The sequence below is a fragment of the Prunus mume genome, linkage group LG6, assembly GCF_029339155.1.
Source record: "Prunus mume cultivar Tortuosa linkage group LG6, ASM2933915v1, whole genome shotgun sequence".
Lineage (NCBI taxonomy): Eukaryota > Viridiplantae > Streptophyta > Magnoliopsida > Rosales > Rosaceae > Prunus > Prunus mume.
This window is the reverse complement of record NC_142703.1, coordinates 2713892-2724073: the sequence shown is the minus strand read 5'-3', so window position 1 is coordinate 2724073 and position 10182 is coordinate 2713892. Positions and strand designations below refer to the sequence as shown.

Below are 10182 nucleotides of genomic sequence, written 5' to 3'. Positions count from 1 at the left end.
ATAGATAAAATAAATAATGTATAACAATAGTGTTGGAGATTGAAGTTCACTTGTAATAAATTATTATTCTTGTTTTATTTGTTATATTTTGTGCTTTAAGGTTGTAAAGTGCAAGTGATTGATAAGTGTGTAGGTGCCAACCTAGTTGGGATGTACACATTATATAGTGATTTCTCCATAACCTTATTTTAGACTTAATTGAAATAATCTAATATGTTTTATGAATTAATAAACTTATTATTTTGTTTGGCAAATGTTATTAATTAAGTTAATTTTTTTCAATGTTGTCTAAAAATTTGTAACAAAAATATATTTTAAAAAAATTAGGAACAAATATTATAAAAATAAAAAAATAAAAAATAAAAAGGCCCATCCCATTTAGCCCGCATAGAAAACCCCATAGTAGGAAACAGTATCACACTAAAGAGTAAAGATCCAAAGATAATAACCTACATTAAATAATAGCAGATTGGATAGTAGCTAACTTTGCAATATGTCCTCAGTATAATATCGAACAACTTTGCAAACTTTTGATTATCGTATATAGTTAGGGATCATCATTTAACACATGGCCTGTGATCCAAAGTGGGTAGTTGGAGACTGTCTAGGCCTAGTCCAACCCCACCTGCCAAGCCTGTCTAAGCCCTGCCCAATGGGTGGGCCTCAGTCAAGGCATTTGAAACCTCAGCCCCGCCTGAAAAACAAAAAAGGCAATAAAGGCCCGGCCCAAGCTCCGTCCAAACCCAAAAATTTCGACATGTTTGATGTGCCTCTTCTTCACTCTTATATTGATTCTTAGAGTTTTTTTTTCCAGCCGTCTCTTTCTTGCATCATGGCCTCTTTATTGGTTGATGTATCTTTTTTCTTTGGGTCTTCAGGTCTAATTATGTTGCTTCATCCCAGCCCGTGAGCTATTTCGCTTTCTTGTAGTTGGGAATGGAACTACATTGAGAGAAACTCAACTGCATTGGGTGATGATGCATGCAAGAACATTGGGAGTGGAAGAAAGTAGACGTGTAGGGATAAATTGTTAATCTAGATAGGCTACATATATTAAAATACTTACCTTGATCGTGAGCAATTGAGTGTTGCCGTGATAGTTGAACAGAGAGTAACCAAGTTCTTTTACTCAGAACGATCCTTTAAGCTACTAGATGGGGTTTTGAATGCCTTTCTGCTAGTATGATCGTCTGAACAGGGACTTGATATTTATATGCATTAGCTCAAGATTCCTAGCTCATCAAGGAATACAAGTGCTATCCTAATTGCATTGGTATAAGGTGTTCTAATCGATTACACATAAGAAATCTATTGGAACAAAGGTTTCTATAAAACACAACTTCCCTTAAAACCAAACACCAATTCTAATCAAGTTCTTAATCAATACAAAGACCTATAAAATATCTAGTATTCTCCCACTTGGTCAAATAATCATCCAAACCTTTGTATGACTTCTTATGGCCATTGAACTCAAAAAGAATTGAATTGTTCCTTAACAAGTCCCTGTCAACAATTAAAAAAAAACTATATGGAACTAACAAGATTTATTGAGTTAAGTCACCCAAGATCTTTATAATTACACATACATATTTTATTATCACATAGACTCCATCAAATTAGAACCAAAAGACGAACATGACTTACTCCAAATGTGTTTTAATGTCATTATCATCTCAGTCCTCTTTATGAGATTTTGTAATCTCTTCCTGCAAAAACAGTCTTGACACTTTCATGAATAGATATCATATGCCGTCTTTATAGCTAGCTTATTCCACAAAACATATATCACCATATTCATTTGTCAAAATTTAAAATAAATAATCAGTTGAAATAACCAAACTTTATTAATAACCATAAATAGTCTTCTTCTGAATATCCAATAAAAACAAAACAAAATGCTCCCACTGATCCTAGGCATCAAACTGTCTAGTAAATTCGTGCTCATTGGTTTGGAAAAGTGCAACAAGTTTCTATCCAACACTTCTTCAGATTATTGCAGACAATTATCAAAACCAAAACAGATGTCGACTTGGAGAGTTTTTGTTTCAACCTTTCTGTAGACGAAACATGTATTCCTTTTGAACATGTGCAAAACCCTCAATGTTTTCTCTTTTATAGTCCTTACAGCTTGTCTTGCCTATCATGGAAACTTTAAGATTTGTCCTAATCGTATATACCCTTATGCAATACCTTTATTGATCACTAAACTGTATCTAGGAACCAATTGTTCTTCTGTTGTCTTAGATCAAAAGACTACAATATTATTATCATTGGCATGTACCCAATGAGTTTCCTTGTTATCTAGGCCTTAAAACTTATTTTTGTATTTTTAACCTGTCTAGTGCATGTTCTTCACTGGTTCAATATCAACTAGTATTTCACATACAAAACAAACTTCCAATGCTAAAGATTATTGAGTACCTTTCTGCAATACAAACTAGTAGTCCTCTATCTCTGTCTTGTCATTGCATAATCCTTAAGTAAACCTTCTAAATATCATGTAAACTTGAATTTCTTCTTGTCAAAAGAATGCTACGTAAGACTCTTCAATGTTAACCAAGCTTAACATGTTTTAGTATCCTCTTGACACAGATTTCATAAGTTGACAAAATGACTCAGTAGCTGTCAACAGTTTGTGAAAGTCACTACCAAAATGTACAATTTTCAATATTTTAAACTTGAAACCAATAATGTGCAGTAGAATTTTTCATTGCCAATGCCTCAGTACCTCCTACTGAGTCTTATGTTCATGTATATATATGACCAAACTGTCTATAACATCTTGAACTTTAATTTTTAACTACTTTTCTTAAAACTCTCTTCTCCCCTTTCTTGAGTGAAACCATCTATTGATAACAGTAATTTTCTTAGTTGACTCATAGTATATATAGAGTAATTTCCTTGCTCTATAGGGAATAATGAGATGCAGTTGTCTTTGAGCAGATTTCTACTAGTCTAAAAACAATGCTTCTTATTCCATATATGTATCAAGAATTCCTCACTGTTACTAGCAGTTTTCTTGGACTTAGAACTTCTATTTGCAGTTTCTTCACAACCATATTTTTCAATAATTCCAGAACTTTTACGAAGGTGTTTTGAAATCAATTCTTGTATCCATTACTTAGATAATTCAACTCTATCTTGGTCCTGCAATTCCAAACTTGATTTAATTTCCTTTTATCTGAGAGCCTAATACATTAAAGATCTCCTTCTCCCCTTTCTTGAATGAAACCACCCAATTATCTTAGACAATATATTCTCACTTATTCTTCATTCAAGAAAGTGAAGCTTTATCTTCCATCCAACCTATAAATCAAATTAATTATTAGGTTGTGAAGAAGGTCCAGCAAGCATTTAATATATTACTAACTAAATGAGGCTTCATATCACTAATATCTCTTGTTCCATCTTTCAAATTTCTTTGGTCTTGATTTCTAATGAGTTTTATAACTCTGAGATGAATCCAAAAATTCTCAAACTTGTGCCTCTTCAGTAACTTTATTTTCATTGATTTTCTCAATCCTTTATGTGATCCTCTTGTCTTACTTAAAACATTCTCAGTCTATTGCAATTGTCCAAAATTATGCTTGTTTTCTTGCTTCTCAGTTTACTGCAATTGGCTTTAAATGATTTCCCAAGTATTATGTGTCAAGTGTTCCCTTACTGTTCTTGCTTTTCCATTTGATCATATAGTTTGCTTTTGTCTTGTAAATCGAACTTTATGATTTTAGCTGTCGTTCAAATGAGCATTACTAATACATGTTTTCTGTACATATTAGTTTCAACAAGTTTTGCAATTGTCAAAAATACTTTCTCACTTCATGCAGACCATTTTGTGTATGTGATAATGCTACAATTAAGAACTTTGTAGTTGAACTGAGATACCAAATCAAATTGTTTGTTTACCAAACTTTATTGCTGAATATTGAAACAGACATATCAAACTCCAAGTTGAAGTTTGATTTTACAATTCTACTAAATGATGATAACTTCCTTGATATGGAAGGAATGTAAACTACATAAACTAGCTCAAAGAAGAAAACAAAACCAACTAAAATACTAGCTACTTAATGCATTCAATCCATGATCATTTTTCTCCTTGCTTGGTGGCATCTGGTTTATCAGTTCCTTTACCTTTGTTCTTTTCCAGCCATTTCTTATATCTTCTACATTCTCTCTTCATGTGCCCAAATTTCTTGCAAAAGAAGCACTTCAATCAAACAGGTTTTCCATCCTTTTCTTCCTCATGTTTGCTTGTTTTCCATGCTGCTGTATAGGTTTTCCCATATGATTTTGGCTTTTCTTTTATATCATGTACTGCATTGACATGGTTTTGTTCCTTCTCTTTCTTGTTGTCTTATTGTTGTTGCATACAAATACCTATCAGATCATTCATAATCCACATCTCCTTTTGAGCAATGTAAGTGCTTTTGAGAAGTTTGAAACTACTCGGCAAAAGGTTGATTGCAAAATACACCATCATAGCTTCATCTACATTCACATCTAGGGATCTTAGCTTGTTTCCAATGTCGAGCATTTTAGCTATGTGAACCCCAACACAACCTTCCCCATCATATTTCAAATCTGTCAATTAACCCATCAAGTTTCCTATCTCAACTTTCTTGGATTCTTGAAACTTTTCTCCAACTCCCCCAAGAAAAACCTTCGCAATGTCAGATGAATGAATGATACCTCTCATAGAGGGTGAGATCGATCTTCTCATAATGAGAATGGCCATTCTATTTGCCTTGTTCCATTTGGCATATTTGGCCTTTGACTTCAATTGAGGCATTAGCAGCTGGTTGTTGTGGTTGATCTTCTTTCAATACCATCTCAAAGTCTAGCAGTCCTAGAGAAATTTCCAAATCCACTCTCCATTTGGTGTAGTTGGAGCCAGTGAGTGTTTCGATTGAATTATGGTTAACAGTAAATATGTAAAAAACAAAATATGATGTCTCCCCATTCTATACATTATCAATTCACACCTGTAGGCGGAGAATTGAACATGTTTTACTGATTGCCAAAACACACAATACATGAATTTCTTTTATGGATTGATTTCTTACATCTGTGGATAGAAAGAAATCTCCATTCATTCATATACCTCATGTTTTGCATCACACCAAAGTAAATTTCCATAAACAAGACTACCAACATCCGTGGACAAAAGGTTTTCTCATCTACATCGATCTTCTGTGCAATCTTGATCAATTTCTTTAAATACAAGATTCCTTAATTAACTATGCTGATGTGGCTCGCTCTAGTTAATATAGAATTTCTTGAAACCTTGATTTTTAGCCTTCAAGCATGGATAACGAAAACCATATATCTAAAACATGTTTAACAAATCTATATAAATAGAAAAGTGAAAAGTAAAACCATGCTTCATACAATTTTCAGTTTTCAAAACAAATTTGCAGCATAGTATGTAGCGGATTATTTTCTTTTATTTCAACAGTTTTGTGTTATTGTTAAAACATGCTTAGATCATCTTCTTTTTAGATTTTAAAACATGCAACCTAAGCTCTGATGCCACATGTTAATCTAGATAGGCTACATATATTAAAACACTTACCTTGATTGTGAGCAATTGAGTGCTGCCGTGATAGTTGAATAAAGAGTATCCAAGTTCTTCTACTCAGAACGATCCTTTAAGCTATTATTCTAGATGGGGTTTTGAATGCCTTTTTGCTAGTATGATCTTCTGAGCAAGAACTTGATATTTATATGCATTAGCTCAAGATTCCTAGCCCATCAAGGAATACAAGAGCTATCCTAATTGCATTGGTATAAAGTGTTCTAATCGATTACACATAAGGAATCTGTCGGAACAAGGATTTATGTAAAACACAACTTCCCTTAGAACCAAACACCAATTCTAATCAAGTTCTTAATCAATACGTAGACCTAGATCTCCTATGATGATTAGAAGACCACATTAAAGTGGTTTAAGATATAAAATATCTAACATAGACTTGAATTATGACTATGATAATCATGCATTCATACCAAATGAAGTTGTAGCTGCAACATTCCAAGATCTATCATACAAACAATCTAATTTATCTTTTCCTACACAAGGCACAAATCTGGAGCTTCCCTTGGCTATGGTAAGAAAAAGAAAAAGAGAAAGTAAAATTGAGTATGACGGGAGCACTAGCTCTTTTGAGACCAACACTTGAGTTGATGTTCTTGAGTACCAAAAACAGAAAACATCAATAGTCCAGACACTTTGTTACATGCTCAGCCCACCTTCAGCAGAGAAAAATTCCAAATCTGCAGATTGGAGAAAGAACAGGTGGCAAAACGTGATGCAAAGGGAGAAAATCAATAACTCTGTTTTAGTCTCACCCATTGGCATAAACAGAAGAAAATATATTAAAGGAGATGCAGAAATTACTGAGTTCTAGAAAGCTTACAAAAGCTGATGATTCACACCCACGTTCTATGCTTCAAAGTTTGCCAACAAAGAAAATCCCAAGCCAGACAATCCACGAAAATTACTAAGCCAGCACTCCTCTCCAGCAAAGTGCAAACAAAACCATAAAGGGTTCTCACTCTGTTACTGGCGGTATGATAGCCATTCCCAAAAGATCTCAGTTTGCAAGAGACCGTTGCTAGCAAGAGACCATTGCTAGCAAGAGACCCAAGGGAAGCAGAGAATTCAAAATTGTCTTTGGACCAAAAAAAAATGCAGTCAAGTCTTCAAGGAAATGATGAAAACAAAATCACAAGCAAGATTCTAAAAAAGAGCTGATTTTTCTTTTCTCTCAACACCAAAGGCCAGACCCCAAATTAGTGTTTTGAGCAAAAAGTAAAAGAAAAATGGCTCACCAAGAAGCCTCATGTGTTGCTGTTGCTGAAGAATTCGAAAGCAGCATAAGCCAAAGACAAAGAAGCCTAAAAGCTGAAGAACTCCCAGAAGCTGAAAGAGAAAAGTGACGAAAAGCAAATAAGAAGAAAAGAAACGAAAAGCAAAGAGAGGGGAATAAGACAAAAACATAAAAGAAACCTGCCAAAGCAAAGTGAATGACGCCTGGGATGACTTTCAATTCATGTTTAGTGGACTACATGGTCTGCTTTGACAGACATGAGCAAAGGAAAGGTTTAGAAAGAGTTTCTCTTAGCATTGATTCAATTGCAATAGATTTCGGGGAATCCATAGCCTTATGCAAAAAAGGGAAAAAAAGAGTGGTTGCTAGGATGCTATCATGAAAATCCCAAACTTAGATAGTCAAGTTCGTTACCAGGTTGTTGAGTTGCTTAATACCAAAGCAAAAAAAAAAAGATATGCTCTGGAAAATGTCACCTCAAGAGTGTAAAGATTGAATAATGTATAAATTGTTAGAATGAATGAGGTTATGTGGGAGACAATAGACTTCGGTTAGGAACCTAGTTTTTTGTTTATTTTGGAGTATGCTTAATCACAACTTGTCTGAATTTTTGGAGTTTGTTTATGGCTTCATTAGTGGAATTTTGTCAAATTTGCTATTGGGAACATGTTTTTTTTCTATTTTTGAGTTGGTTAAGCATGACTTATCTAAAGTTTTGAACTTTGGTTGTGTCTTGAGTTGTTGAATCATATAATATTCTATGCACCAATTGTACTAATTTACTTGTCTGGATTTTTATATTTGTGGGTTCCAAGATGATAATAGACGATCACACTCTCTCATATGATATGTTGTATAATAGTCAAATGCTTGGTATTATTTATGGTATAATGGATGCAACAAATATAAGGCCCATGCTTATCATTCTATTGTTTCATATGTATCAATTTATATATCTTTGAGCAGTTGGTGTTTTTCAATGTCTAATCTTTAGAAAAAAATTCTGAATACAAAGTTTATGGTTTGCTAATGTCAACTAGATGCAACAAGATATCAAGGCCCATGCTTCTCATTCTGTTGTTTCATATGCATCAAATGAAATATTTCTGAGCAATTGTGTTGTTCAATTCCTATTACAATCTTTAGAAACAAATTCTGATGTCAACTAGTGTGATATTTTCTCCCAAAAAAAAAAATTGAACAAAACAAAACTAGTGGGATGCTTTATCATATAGGTCTCTACTGGAAAAAAAAAAAAAAAGGTATGAAATTTCAACTAGTATGTAATGGTGGTATTCAAGAAAGATACACTTGAGTAGTTGGTAAGATAAATTGCATGCATGATACCTTAAATATTAATTCCATTTTAGAAATGTTGTTTCCCGTGCAATTTCAAGTGCATTCTTTACTAAACAAAGGCAACCACATTATATATATTACCCAATGTAATTGCTTCCAATTTTTTTAGGTGGTTCACATATAATCTCTCAATCGATCATGCATGGAGATAATGGAGCTCAGGAAGAGCAAATGGAGGGAGAATAAATGAACGAGCAAGAAAAGGACGAAGAATTTTATGAAACCATGAAGCTATTACTAATGGCAATGGAAGCAATGGTCCACATGCTACATGAGCTTATAGTTATCATGCGTAGTGAGCATATTGGGAGTCCATCAATTATTTGGCCAATTACTACAAGCATGTATGATTATATAGATAAAATATTACATGAAGATCCTGAAGACTTCCGATAAGTCTATAGAATATATCCAAATGTGTTTCGGAAATTATACAGTATCATTAGAGACAAAACACTCCTACAAGATATATTTGTGTTGAAGAAATGCTTGCTACATTTTTACTCATTGTAGGTCAAATTCTTGATATTGTCTTACTCGCAAGACATTTGATTTATCACATTTGGCTACTAGCAAAAACTTCAACAAAGTCTTGAAAGCATTGAATACACTAGCACCAAAGATGTTGGCTAAACCTGGATCTATAGTACCAGCTGAGATAAGAGAGAGTACAAGATTTTACCCCTACTTTAAGGTGATGAAATTTGTTATCATAAGTATTATTGTTATTATTCCAACAATGATCAAACATATATAGTTCTACATATAATTTCATATTAATTTATTTCAGGATTGTATTGGAACTATTGATGGCAAATATATTCCAGCCATGGTAAAGGGACGTGATGTATAGCAGCATGTAACTTTGATTTGGAGTTCATATATGTGCTTAGTGGATGGGAATGTTCAGCTCATGATTCAAGTGTTAAATGATGCCTTATCAAGGAAGGTTCAGTATACACTCTTATCTCTTCGTTTTTATTTATTTATTATTATTCATTATATCATGCTTTGCATATAAATTATATATATATTTTATGATTAGGTAAATATTTCTTAGTGGATTGTGAATTTCCAAATCAACAACAATTTTTAGCTCCCTTTTGGGGTGTACGATATCATCTCCAAAATTTTGATGGGCAAGGTCGTGAACCTCAAAATGCAGTTGAGTTGTTCAATCTTCGCCATACTTCCTTGAAAAATGTAATTGAGGGATATTTAGGATATTTAAGTCAAAATTCACAATTTTCAAGTTAGTAGCTCCATTCCCGTATAGGACTCAAGTAGAGATTATGTTAGCTTGTGTAGGACCACATAATTTACAAAATAATTTGGACCCCATGTTCTTTGTCTTCTCTTGATCAATCAGGGAAGGATAATATTCCTCCTATTTTGATTATTTCGACTTTGACAAAGGATGCCATACATCAAATGGAAAAATTATGGGTTAGCTAGCTAGTTAAAGAAAACTATCAGCACCATGCATGCTCAACTGCTACCCTTGTAGTGAACCTCACTCCAAGGCTTCAATAATATTTCTTGCCCTTATAATTTGACGTACTTTTCATTTTCGTTTCTATGATTTCAATTTTGACAATTTTTTATCATGTACTTTTACTTTACTGGCAATCAAGCCAAAAGTTTAACAATGTTGAGGAAAATAGAAGAATTACCTTGTGGGCTGATTGGAAATGTTATGGTGAGGAAATTGTTGGCACGTGTGATTCTTGTCAAATTTTATCTATTAATATAACCAAGTTTACGATTTGGGCATAATTGCAAAACAAACAAATTTACAAGAATAAAATTGTCAAAATTGAAATGACCTTGACTACATAATTTACTTATAGTTGTTCACGCACTCATACCTACCACATGTGTTACTACCTATTTTGAATTGCAAGAAGCTAAAACTTAAGTATTACCCTACTTCAATGTGAGAAAATCAATATAAGATTGGTTGGGGTGCAAAAATTGATCTCGTTTTGAA

General features: G+C 33.4%; 1 long non-coding RNA gene and 1 pseudogene across 1 annotated transcript; one reads left to right on the top strand and one right to left on the bottom strand.

Moving 5' to 3' along the window:
* Positions 1–5823: 5823 nt before the first annotated feature.
* Positions 5824–6936, bottom strand: LOC148915821 (uncharacterized). Its single transcript, XR_016128162.1, has 2 exons — positions 6420–6936; positions 5824–6276 (listed from the first exon to the last, which is right to left on the bottom strand). It is a non-coding gene; the product is annotated as an uncharacterized LOC148915821 (long non-coding RNA).
* A 1741-nt stretch (positions 6937–8677) lies between these two features.
* On the top strand, positions 8678–9553 carry LOC148915820 (uncharacterized; annotated as a pseudogene).
* The last annotated feature ends 629 nt before the right edge of the window (positions 9554–10182 follow it).